The sequence below is a fragment of the Aythya ferina genome (assembly GCF_964211825.1).
Source record: "Aythya ferina genome assembly, chromosome: 13".
NCBI classification, from domain to species: domain Eukaryota; kingdom Metazoa; phylum Chordata; class Aves; order Anseriformes; family Anatidae; genus Aythya; species Aythya ferina.
In genome coordinates, this window is record NC_140311.1 from 7,787,703 (window position 1) to 7,799,564 (window position 11,862).

Sequence of the window (11,862 nt, forward strand, 5' to 3'; positions counted from 1 at the left end):
TGGTTTCGTACCCCGTACGAGAAGGGAAGCGGGGAGATCGCGCTGCCAGCGTAGAGGGCACTGTATCGGCTCGCCTATCGCGGTGGCTGGCAGCCCAGCTGCTTAGCTATGCAGAGGAGCTTTTGCTGCGGATCCCGGAGTGCCACCGCGCCGCGGAGATGCTGCGAGCCCTCGCTGCAGCTGGCTGGGAAACCCGAGGCAAAACCCCATCCCCTGCCCCGGCACCTGGGCTCCTGTGGCAGCCCGCACCCCGGCTGGGGACTCTGCAGCCTCTGCCTTCGCCCCAGCCGTCCCCCTCTCCCCCTCTGTTGTTTAAAGCGGGTGGATATTATTCAAGGTTTTGGAGATCCTTTCCGGCTCTCGCTCTGCGATGTACTTCGACCTGTTGGCAGCTTGGGGGCAGAGCCAGGCTGGCTGGTGCTGGCAGCGGGGAAAAGCTGCTTTCTGGAGTTTGTCGCGGCTCAGACCGTTTCTTGTGGGGAATTCCAGCCTCCTCTCCTCGCCTAGACATTTTGTCACCGCGTTCTGGTAAAGAGCTCCCCTCCTGGAAAGTTTTTTTTATTATTATTACTATTTTTCGAGACCATCTCGAATGTCTGTATGTGAACTCCAGTATTTATCCACACTTAGCCTCATTTCCAGGCTGGCTACATCTGTGGACTTCATTCCTCAAGAAAGCACCTTTTCCCACTGTGCTCAGCTAGACTCCACATTCTTCCTTGTGCTAGGGCTCGTTTACCTCCTATCACGTCTTTCCTTTATAGCAGAAAACTTGGGGCATGGAGCAAAAGGATCATCCTTTAAACATGCACATCCAAAAACGTGTCACACTACTGTCAATACATTCTCAGCAAGGACCTCGAGCATGCACAACACATTCCCTGAAAAAAAGCCTTGCCTCAGGATGAGAGGTGAGGATGTTATGCCTCTAGCCATAGCTCTGGGAACATACAGCAGGTTTAAGCTGTTTTTATGCCCTTCTAATCCTGAGCTGCTCCACAGGCTGGAGTAGACCCTAGCGTTATTTAGTCAGCCTGAGGTCTCAACCAACGTGTCTCAGCTACGCTGTGAGCTAAGCTCTTCCCTGGATTTCCACAGTGCTATTGCAAGAGGCAACTGGCTCTCTGAGCTGCAACTTCGAGTGCTGCTCCACTCCTGCACAAACGTTTGGAATGGAAATCACTGAAGGGAAACTTTGAGAAGCTACATAATGAAATGCCTCTCCCAAATGGAGGTAAAAAGTACTCTGCACCACCCTGCTCTGAGGAGCGCAGCCTAATTGACAGGATTTTGAATGTAATGGCTTCACACACTGATTTCTGTTGAGGATGTCTGCTGTGGTGCAGTCAGTGCTCCTGAAGACATGCTGATTGTCAGAGCACTTGAAGAATGATGGGCTCTGATCTTGCACAGAACAACAGGGCCTCGGGGATGCTCTGGGTGCTGATGGTACCACGCGAAGCAGGTGCACCTGGCAGTTTCAGATGTTTATAAAGGCTGCCCAGCATCGATGGAAATTTTGTACATTAAACAGACAACCTGAGAGCTTCTGTCTGCAATGTGTTAATATTTATTCAGAGGGGGAGAGAGAGAGCAGAAAGAGAAAGAAGAATCTTAGCAGTGCATGTTGCACACAACTGTAGGAATTCAATGTCGGAAAAAAGTACCAGCTGTTTTTTGACTGTGCATGATTATACAATGTGTGTGCCTGCTGCCAGTTTTCTCACATGTTCAAATATCTCTACCTCTGCCTCCTTTTAGAGGCTGCCTGTCAGAAACCGTTCTCAGAATTTAGCATTAGCTTGACCTCCTAGAGTGTATATAAGCTGACCAAGTGGGGTAAGGTAAATGTGTTCCATTCACCTGAGAAGGAACTTCTGGATAGAGAGCAACATTTAGATGTCATGGCACAGTGGGAACAGGAAGAGAAGCTTTGGGTCTTTGGGGCTTCTCATCAGGTCCTTACATCAAACATTGATAATATATGTTGATAGCAAATAAAAACATAGCCAGTATCACATCACATCCTACAGTAACAGAGCAACAAAGCTCAAATAAATGTATATATATATAAATTCTATATGTAACCTGCAGTCAAACAGTAATTTATTGACTCATTTCTAAAATGTCACGTGGCATAAAGGAAGTATATTTTGGAAGTACATGTCTCATCTAGAAATGACTTGAGCATGCTTTTAAGTTTACACACTGTGAAGATTAAGCATGTACTATTCTGCTCCACTGACTCGAAGGAGGAGTTAAGCGTGTACACAGAATTCTGTGCAGGACTGGGACTGAAGTCTTCCCTGACCTTGCCCACTACCCTTGGACTAGGCTGAATAATCTGTAGGACTGCTCATGTCTGTGAGCTGCCCAGTGCACGTATGAAGCGTCTATCACATCAGTCTCAGTGTAACCTGCCTTTGTAACTCATTCTGATGGAAAGATGATTGCTCATCAAGACAGAGTTTTCATGAACTGCAAATTTATACAGCCCCCATTGAAGGTATTTACAGAGTTTTAAGGGGCTGAGCACCTACTGAGAAGTGTGGCTCATCATGGGTAATATTTTCTCTCTCTAATGTCAATATTAATTCTTATGAAAATTAAGATTTATACAAAATCTTGACAACTCACAACATATTCTGATTGCCAGCTGTGGAGAAATAAAATATATTAAGCAATTTACAAAAGGGGAAGTTGTGCACGGTTACAAAATAGAAAACTGTACTTTGTAATTCATATACAGGGATATGCACATGGCATAAAATGTCATTATATGTACAAATAATCAAAACATCAGTGATATTTAGCAAATTTTGGAACCTGTCTGAGAAGAATACATACATTTGGAGTGAAATAAAGTAAAGAAACAGTAATACAACAAAAACCTTTTGATGAGAAAGGTGAGTCTCAAACCACAGAGAGTTTAATAAAATAATATGGGAAGGTATAATCCATGATCTTACTAAAATGGCAGAAGGATATGTATCTGAGGATGTATGTGTTTAACAAGACTAAGCCTATCTATTGAGAATCCAAAAGAGAAACTATGTGGCCAGATTGGCTGTGTATTCAAAATTCTTGTCTTCAAAGAATTGATTTTGATGTGAAAAAAAGAAAAAAAAAAGAAAAAAAAAAGAAAAAACTGTTACTGAGAAGCATTTTCAATATAGCAGTTCAATATTATATTGGGCCCTGTCCTGTGAACAGAACGTGGGTTATTTACTCATGCAAGTAACTGCCTTTCCAGTAGACAACTTATATCCAGATTTCAGGCTTTAACCCATGTGAAACCAGAAAGAAAACATGAAGAACTCAGTACCGTAAAAGGATGAGTTTCTTTAACTTCCCCTGATCTCAATGAAAGTGGAAGCAACTCACAGTATCAAAATCTATAGAAATTGCATAAAAGAATTGCAGAGAAATTGAATTTCAGCCTGGATTGGAAAGCTAAATGCAGAATTTAACATATTTACATATCTACTGAACTATGGAAATAAATATCAGACAGAGCTTTTATTCTTTATATTTACTTTTTGATTTAATAAACATGTCTATAATGAGTTGTCAAAGAGTTCTTAAGAAGACAGCTTTTAGACATTAGTATGCGGCAATCCTTTAAAGCATATCAGATATACATAAAATGTTATATTATTTATCACAGCAATCAATACTGTAAAAGAAAAAATAATAGAATTAGACAAACTCCACGTCGTTTCTATATATTTGATTCTCAATGCAAATAATTTGTCATTTTATATGTAGATTGGCCTTATTTAGGAGTGGGTTTAGTGGTTTTATAAATGTGTTTCACATAACAAGAATGCAGATAACTTAGGTTAGCTTATGTTCCTATTTTAAAGATTCACAGATGAAGTACAATAAATAGAAAGGTGAATGTTAGTTTCAAATCTGTTTTACTAAGACAATGACAAAGGTGTGAAATCTTTTGCAACAAAAACTTTTTCTACTATCAGTTATTTTTCATACAGAATTGCAAATACATAGAGATTATTCAGAAAATAAACTTGAGTTAAATTTTTCATTGACACTGAGGAAAAAACTGAATCATAACCTCCAAGTATTTCTTTTTTGTCTGTCCTCAAAAGAATAATTTTCATTCAACCTATTTTTCACCTGAATGCTTTAAAACAAAGACAGTTTAGCAGGAAATGACATGTAATCCACAGTTATATGAACAATCCAAAGTGTGCAGAATGCAAAATTAAGACAAATCTTTAAGGAACTCTGCTCCTGCAGAGATTTACCAAACTTGTGACAGTGTGAGCATTCTCAGAAAAAGTTAGCCATCACTTTTGGATCAGGAGAGTAACTCTGTAGCTAATGATTAAAGTACTTTCTCTTAAATATTCTTTTTGTTTGTTTGTTTGTTTCTTTCTTTCTTTCTTTTTAAGATGACCTGTTCGGTGTGAACATTCTCTTCCAAAATTATGAAATATTACATCTGAGAGACTCCAGACTTGGCTGTAAAATGATTTCTGGGTACTGATTTCATCCTGTTGTTTTGCAACTTCAGTGGAATTCCTTCTTAAGGCTTTCAAATATTCCTAGAGTTTTGAAAAATAACTTAGATTTTATCAATCTGTCAGAAGTCTCTCCATACATCAACTCATATGTATCTCTGAATAGTTTGTTCTGAAAAATAATTTTCTGTTTCACAAAGATGCATCCCTCTTGTTTCTTATTTTCATTTCTTTTATGCATCCAGATAGCTCTGCACAATTCACTGAGCTTTCCTCTGCATGAAAAAAGGTCAGACAATAGTTCTAATTCTTGAAGGAAACAGAAGTGGAAGAGGCAGTCCAAGGCAATCCCTGACCATAGCTGTTAAAGAGTATGAATGAATCAGTAACCATAATGAGATAGAAAAGAGTGATCTGCAACACTGAGAAGAAAAGTGCAACGAAGGAAACAGAAATATCTTCTCAGCAAGTATTCATGTATGTGATTCAATTAGAGAAAAAAAAATACAATTTTTTGCATATACGTAGAGTAAAAGAGCGAGCAATAAAATTTCACCATCAATTTTTAAAGTGGTTTTCAATAAAACATTTCTCTTTGTCCCTATATAGAAATACCTCAGTCTTTGTAGTGTTCCTCCTAACCTGCAACAAAATCTTACCCCAAGAAGTAACGCGTCATACAAGCGCTACCTTATAAACTGTAAATCATATGCATTTGAAAAGACCATCAACAAAGTGCTGAACTTTATGCAGATGAATACTTTAGCTAGACAATATCCTTTAAAATATTAAGAAATGTTCCAGCACTTTTTTCTTTTGACTATTGCTTTTTTTAGCAACTGCTGTATTTGCAGACCCCAAGACTCCCTTCCAAGATACACAAAAATACAAGTCAAAGGTCAGCAGGAGGATGTAAAAATACCGTTTAATCTTATCTGTGTAACACTTCATGTAGACTTATTTCACCATCTTCAGACTCTATTTGTTGAAAGACTACTTTATTTCTACACCAACAGAAAAGAGATAATCAATTTGCACCATGTGTTGAGTAAAAGCTGCTACACTTACACATACTTTATTCTTTATATAACATTTGAGTAATAGTTACGATCCAACTTTGCATATTAAGCAATCAAAAATATCAAAGCATACGATTCCTTTCTTATATAAGGAAGCTTCCTAGTACTGTGACGTGTTTCATGCTTATTTGCTACAAGTCTTTAAAAAGTTTTGTTTGACAGAGTTAGACCTGGAATCTCTTTTCTTTGGGAATGTTTTCCATGCTATTGTGCATACACGAGTTTCTGGAACATTTGTATTTTTCATTGCCGTGTGAATGCGCTACACTATTTCTGCGGAGGCATTGATCGCAAGTTTACACACCCATGCTAAATTATTGACTTTAATGTTGAGTTGTTTTTTTTTTTTTTCTTCTCTTTTGTCATTCTCGACTCAGGACTTCAGGAAGGTATTTCGGCTAACGAGGAGAAAATTCAACTTTCGACTATTCCCGAGCTCTCCGTTCCACAAAATGTCCCCGCAGCTCCAAACCAGAAGTCGGTGAATTCGACACCCGGAGATGTTTTACACCAGAAAAGTTCGCCGAGACCGATCCGAGCGGAGCATTTCCACTGATAACGGAGGAGCGGGTGGCTGGTAATGGAAGAAATACCGAAGTAGCCTCCGAAATGCTCGTGCGGGCAGGGAGCCCTCCCGTCTCGCCTTGCCATGGGCGCTTTGTTTTAGGCCTCACGCACACGGGGAGAGAGCTCGGGGGCAGCTCGGCAGCACTCCCCCCCCCCCAAAAAAAAAAAAAAACAAAAAAAAAACACACACAAAAAAAACGTGGAAGAACTTGGCTGCGGGATTTCCAAATAAAAAAAAAAAAAAAAAAAAGAAGAAATTAAACAGCAGTAAATACAGGCGGGACAAAAGCCCCTTTCTCGCCGCGGAGCTGACAGATTACTCCCCGGTTTCCATGGGGACCTTTTTGTTCCAACTTGCGATGGCCGCGATCGGGGCCACACGAGGCACCTCCAGGAGCGGCCATGGGGTGTGGGGGGGGAGGTGGGGGGCTGCGGGCCCGGGCCCGTTGGCTACCGCTCGCCAGGCGCCTTTCTTTCCCCGGAGATGGTTACCTCTAATCCCTCAGGCACGGCGGCCGCTGGCAGGGCACAATTAGCACATTTTTGGCATTCCAGCGAGGGCCGCCCGCCAGGGCAGGCCGACCCCTCTCCCCAGCCCATGGGGCGCCTGCCAGGGCAAGGGTGTCCCCCCCCCCCCCCCCCCGTTAAGGGTCGGGGTCCTCCCATCCCCGAGCGGACCCCTCGGGGTCGCCCCGGCGGGGCGAGGTGCGGGGGAGCCGGGCAGGGCGAGCGGCGCCGCCCGGGGGGCTACCACGCCGCCGCTTAGGCCCCGCTAGGCCGGGCCGCAGCTTTCGGGGTTTTTTCGCCCCAAAACAACGGAGCGGGGCCCTCGGTGCCGGGGGAGCCAGGCGTGGCCGCGGGGGAGCCCCAAAACCTCGGGGGGCGGTGGTCGGGGGTGGCTTGGGGGTGAAGGGCAGGGAGCGGCCCCCGCCGCACCCCCGGGGGAGCGGCCCCGCCGGGCGAGGGTCACCCCTCGAGCCCTCGCGGGGGGAGCTCCCCAAAAATCCCCCAAAAAAGCGGGGCCACGTGCGGGGCGGCACCCGCGGAGCTTCGGCTCCCCCCCAGGCCGGCTGCGGGGGGGGGGACGCGGCGCCCCCCAGCCCCGCTGGCCCCGGGGCGGGAGGAAGAGGAGGCCGGGGCCGCCCGGCTGCCATTGGCCGGGGAGCCGCGGCTGCAGCTGCAGGACACAATTAATTATGCTAATGGCGTGGGGAGCGGATGTACTTTTTTTTTTTTTTTTTTTTTTTTTTCCCCCCTCTTTATTCCTCTCTCTCTTTTTTTTGGCTGGTCGGTGCGGGAGGGAGCCGCCCTGGGCTGGGATCACATGATATTGTCTTCGCGCCACTTTCGTAAAACCCTTTTTATTCCAGGGCTCTGCTCGGGCTAAAAGGTAACGTGTTTATCTTTCTGCTTTCTGCCGCTTCCCGGCCCTTTTCTTTTTCCTCTCCCTCCACCGACCCCGGCGCGGACCGCGGGGTGCCCCCGGGGTTCGCGCTTCTTTTATTATTTTGATTTTAATCTTTTTTCTTTTTATTATTTATTTTTTCTTTTATTTTTTTTTCTTCTTTTCTTCCTTCTTCTCGCGCGGCTCCCGCGCTCGGGCAGCGCTGCTCCGGGTGCCCACGGCGAGCACCGGGGCCCGGCCACTTCCACCCCGGCCCCCAGCACCGACCCCGACCCCAACCCGGCGGCAGCACCGGGGGGGGGGGGGGGCTCGGGCGGCCGCCACCCACCTGTAGGAGTGCGCGGGGCTCTCCCCACCGCCCGCACGGGCCCGCACCTCCCACCCCCAGCTCCCCGCGGCCACCGGTTCCTCGGGGTGCCCCCTCCCCGGTTCCCCCCCCCGGTGCCCGCTCCTCCAACAATAGACGGGGCCAAACGGAGGGCGAAACTTCGGGGTCCCGCGGGGGGGGGGGGCTGCGGCGTTACGAGCCGTGCCCCCCCCCCCTTCCCACGTTTTTCCCGCCACCCCCTCCCGGTGCGGTTCTCCCGCGCCCCCCCCCCCGGTGTGGACAGAGGGGGGGGGGGGAGCGCGCGCGCGCGCCGCCCCCGCGTGGCCGGTGCGTGGGGGGAGGGGGGGCCGCGCGCGCGGCGAGCACATGGCGGCAAGGAGGAGTAGTAACGGGGGGGGGGGGGGGAGGCGGCGGGGCGCATGCGTGGCGCGCGGGGGGCGCTGGGGTTTGTAGTGCGCGGCCGGGCGGGAGGCGGCGCGCGCGCGGGAGAGAGGGCGGGGAGGGAGGGAGGGAGGGAGGGAGGGAGGGGAGGGTGGGGGGGGGGGGGGGAGGGAGAGGGAGGGGAGCGCGCGCGCGCGCACGGAGGGGGCGGGCGGGAGCCGGAGCCGGGACCACGCGCTCGGGGCAGCCGCCGTCGGGGCGCCGCGATCGGCTCCGCTCCGCGCCGTGCCCGGGTTGCGGCGTGGCCCCGCCGAGCTCAAGGCAAGACCGGGAGAGGGGAGAGGGCGGCGGCGGCGGCGGTGGGGGAACGGGGGCGGGAGGGAGGCGCGGCGGGAGGCGGCCGGGCTGCCCCCGTCGGGCCGGGACAAAGGGGCCGCGCGGAGCAGCCGTCGGGGCGAGTTAGCAGCGGGGCCCGGCCCCCTGCCCCTCAGCCGGTGGGCACAGGAGGGGGGTGAGATGTGAAGGGGGGGGGGCGCCGTTCGCTGGTTGCCCGGTGGGGGGGGGGTTGGGGGGGGCGGGCGGGCGGCTTGGCGCGTTTTTGGGGCTTTGAATGGAGGACTCCATTTCCCACAGTGCTCCGGGCCGCGCTTTAATCGCCGCGCGCGGCCCCCGGACGGGGCGGGCGGCACGTGGCGGGGCGAGCCCCCAGCGCGGGGACAACGCGGGGCGCCCCCCGCACGCACCCCGGGGTGCTCCGGGGGGTGGGGGCGGCGTGCACGTGGCGGCGACCGCCCCCCAAACCCCCCCCCCCCCGAGTTGATACCGGGGGGGAGGGTGCCCGCCCGGGGGCCCCCCCCGAGCAAACAAACCCACGGAGCCCCGCAAGAAGTGTGGGATTCGGGGCGCTGGGGGGGGTCCCGGTGCCTCCGAGCATCCCCGGCTGGGGCTTGACAGCGTGGCTGCGGGGGGAGGTTTGAAATGAAGCCCCCCACCCCCCCACCCCGGCTCTCCCCACGAGGAGCGCCCGGTGCTTTGTGCTGCCCCGCGGCGGGCGGGCGGCATCATCTGGAGCGCAGACCCCGCAGAGCTCGCCCTGCGCCGTCGGGGGAAGCCCCACGAGGAAGGTCAAGGAGCAGGGCTCACGTGGCGCGGGAGCACGGCAGGGCAGGAAATCGGGATGTTTTGATACCTACCGCCGTGCTTCTCAACTGGGGGAAGCCATTTTCACCTTAATTTAAGTGGAAATTAGCTGTAAGCTCGGCCTCCCTTGGTGAGCTCTCTGTCTAACTGCAGTCCTAAAAGTTCAAACCGGTCTCTGCATCTGTGCTTCCACCAGAAAACCTCCACTAAATTGAGTAGTGAATCCATACGTGTCATGCAACATTAATATTGGTCTTCTCTCTTGGCAGGTACCGTTGGCTCCTGTGCTTCAGTCGAGACACTTCTGCGATGCCTCGCCTGCGCTGAAACAAGAAGAGCTTTTAAGTGGAAGAGTTTCTATCTGTTGATGGGCCTTGAGTTGTGCAAAAGTGCTTACAGTGCAGGTAGAGTTTAGGATCTACTGCAGTATAAGCACTTCTGGCATTACTGTGGCGATTCAGTGACGGTAGCAGGGCACAGACGTAACCGGGACTGTTGTTTTGCTGCGTTACAAATGGTTCTTGTGTTAAGGTGCATCTAGTGCAGTTAGTGAAGTAGCGTAGAATCTACTGCCCTAAATGCTCCTTCTGGCACAAGCTGCTGCCTGCACGTCCAAAACCACGCGTCCATCTGGCTTAGCTCAGCAACTACGATTTTAGGTAAAGCATTTGTTCATTGAAGGCAATTGCTCAGGAAGTAGTTTTGTCCTAGCAGTATCAAAGTGCTCATAGTGCAGGTAGCTTTGAATCGGACCTACTGTAATGTGGGCACTTACAGTACTGCTAGATAAAGTGCATCCTAGCTAGTGGCAGTTTCTGGAGAAGATGGTACTGATTACAGTCAGTTTTGCAGGTTTGCATCCCAGCTTACTAAAATTGCTGTGCAAATCCATGCAAAACTGACTGTGGTGGTGGTGAATCTGTGGTGAATGATGGGTTTTGAAGCTTTCTGTTTTTGCCGTGAAGATCTGAAGATGCCTTGCGCTGGTTTCTCCATGGGTGGGGATTTGTTGCATTACTTGTAGCTATGTGTAGAGTATTGCACTTGTCCCGGCCTGTGGAGGAAAGGAGGACTTGTCTTCAGGCTGCGCTGCTTAACGTTTGCCAGTTTGGTAAGCTTTGTTTTGCTGTTGTCGGGTGGATCACGATGCAATTTTGATTAGTTTAGTAGGAGAAAAATTGCACGGTATCCATCTGTAAACCGCAAGACCTTCATCGCTGACAACATAGCTTTTGTCAGTAATCAATTCTCACAGCAGTCTGTAGTAATGTGCATAATGGCTGGCTGGTGACTCCGCAGCTTAAAGGGATGGGAAGAAGGAAAACTTCTCCAGACACTAAGGTTTGTCTATCATTTGAAAAGGCCGGGGGGTGTGGGGGGGAAATCCTGGGGCAGTTGCAGTGGCCCAGGGAAGGGTGTTTGGGGAGTGTTTCTGTAAGAACATGTAAATTACTGTGGTGTACTTAACAATAAAGAGATTTTAAAATAAAACTTGTATAATAATGTGTCTCAGTCCAGTGTGGTTGCAGTAGACAAGTAACAAAGGTATGGGAGATGCTGTTTGCTGGCTTCTCAGGACATCCTCAAGTGAATTGCCCTGAAGCAGTAGTCACTCTCCAGCCCCCCCTACCCCCTTTTTTTCTTTTTTTCTTCTTTTCTTGTCCCCTTTGCCTGGGTGAGCCTTGAAGTCAGGAGTGGAGCTGCAGCTTGCTTCGAAGTGCTGCCCCTGAGAAGGGGGAGACCTTGGTTTGTCCAAGCTTCAGAGGCTGCCAAAAAGCCACGAGTGGCTCGTGGAGAGCAGGTTGGATGTAGCAGCCTGAACTTTGCTGCTGCTGGGGTTAGCAGTGAGGTCTGGATGCTGGCAGGCGGGTCAGGGAGTGGTGTTGGGGGTGGGTATGTCTTTTGGTAGTGCATTTGGGAAGGGAGGTGCTGCTGAAATCAAAGCTGTGCTGCAGTGTGCGGAATGGTTTTGGGGGTTTCTCTGCTAACGGGTACCTTGGACTGTCTTGGGGAGAGGGTTGATGTCCACAAGCTGGGTTTTCTTCTGCCTTGTTATAACTGTTCACATGTGTTATGTGAGAATTGCTGATTTTTTTTTTTCTTTGAGACTTGATCTGGAACCACAGAACTGGCAGCACCAGTGAGTTGGTAACTTCCTCCTTCCCCACTGCAATACCTTGGTCTAAACAGATCGTTTTGCTGGCTTGGCTTTGTTTGTGGCCAGTGCAGCTGGCAGCTTGGGGATGGGGTGGTTGCACGTGGTAGGGACTGGCTGCGGGTCTTTGGGAGCAGCAGTTGGGTGTAGAAGCCCTGGCAGCCCAGAAGCTCTTGAATTTCCAGAAGAAATCAGCTGTGGAGGGGAGGTTTGGAGCAGAGCAGCCCCTGCTTAGTGTAGGTGCCATCGCAGACCTCCTGCGAGGGTTTCCTTGCAGCTGGTGGTGCTGGGTGATTTTATACACCAGAATCTAATCTGAG

General features: G+C 49.9%; 1 long non-coding RNA gene across 1 annotated transcript; it reads left to right on the forward strand.

Moving 5' to 3' along the window:
- Window positions 1–7,356: 7,356 nt before the first annotated feature.
- On the forward strand, window positions 7,357–10,878 carry LOC311444220. Its single transcript, XR_014697755.1, has 2 exons — window positions 7,357–7,523; window positions 9,657–10,878. It is a non-coding gene; the product is annotated as an uncharacterized lncRNA (long non-coding RNA).
- The last annotated feature ends 984 nt before the right edge of the window (window positions 10,879–11,862 follow it).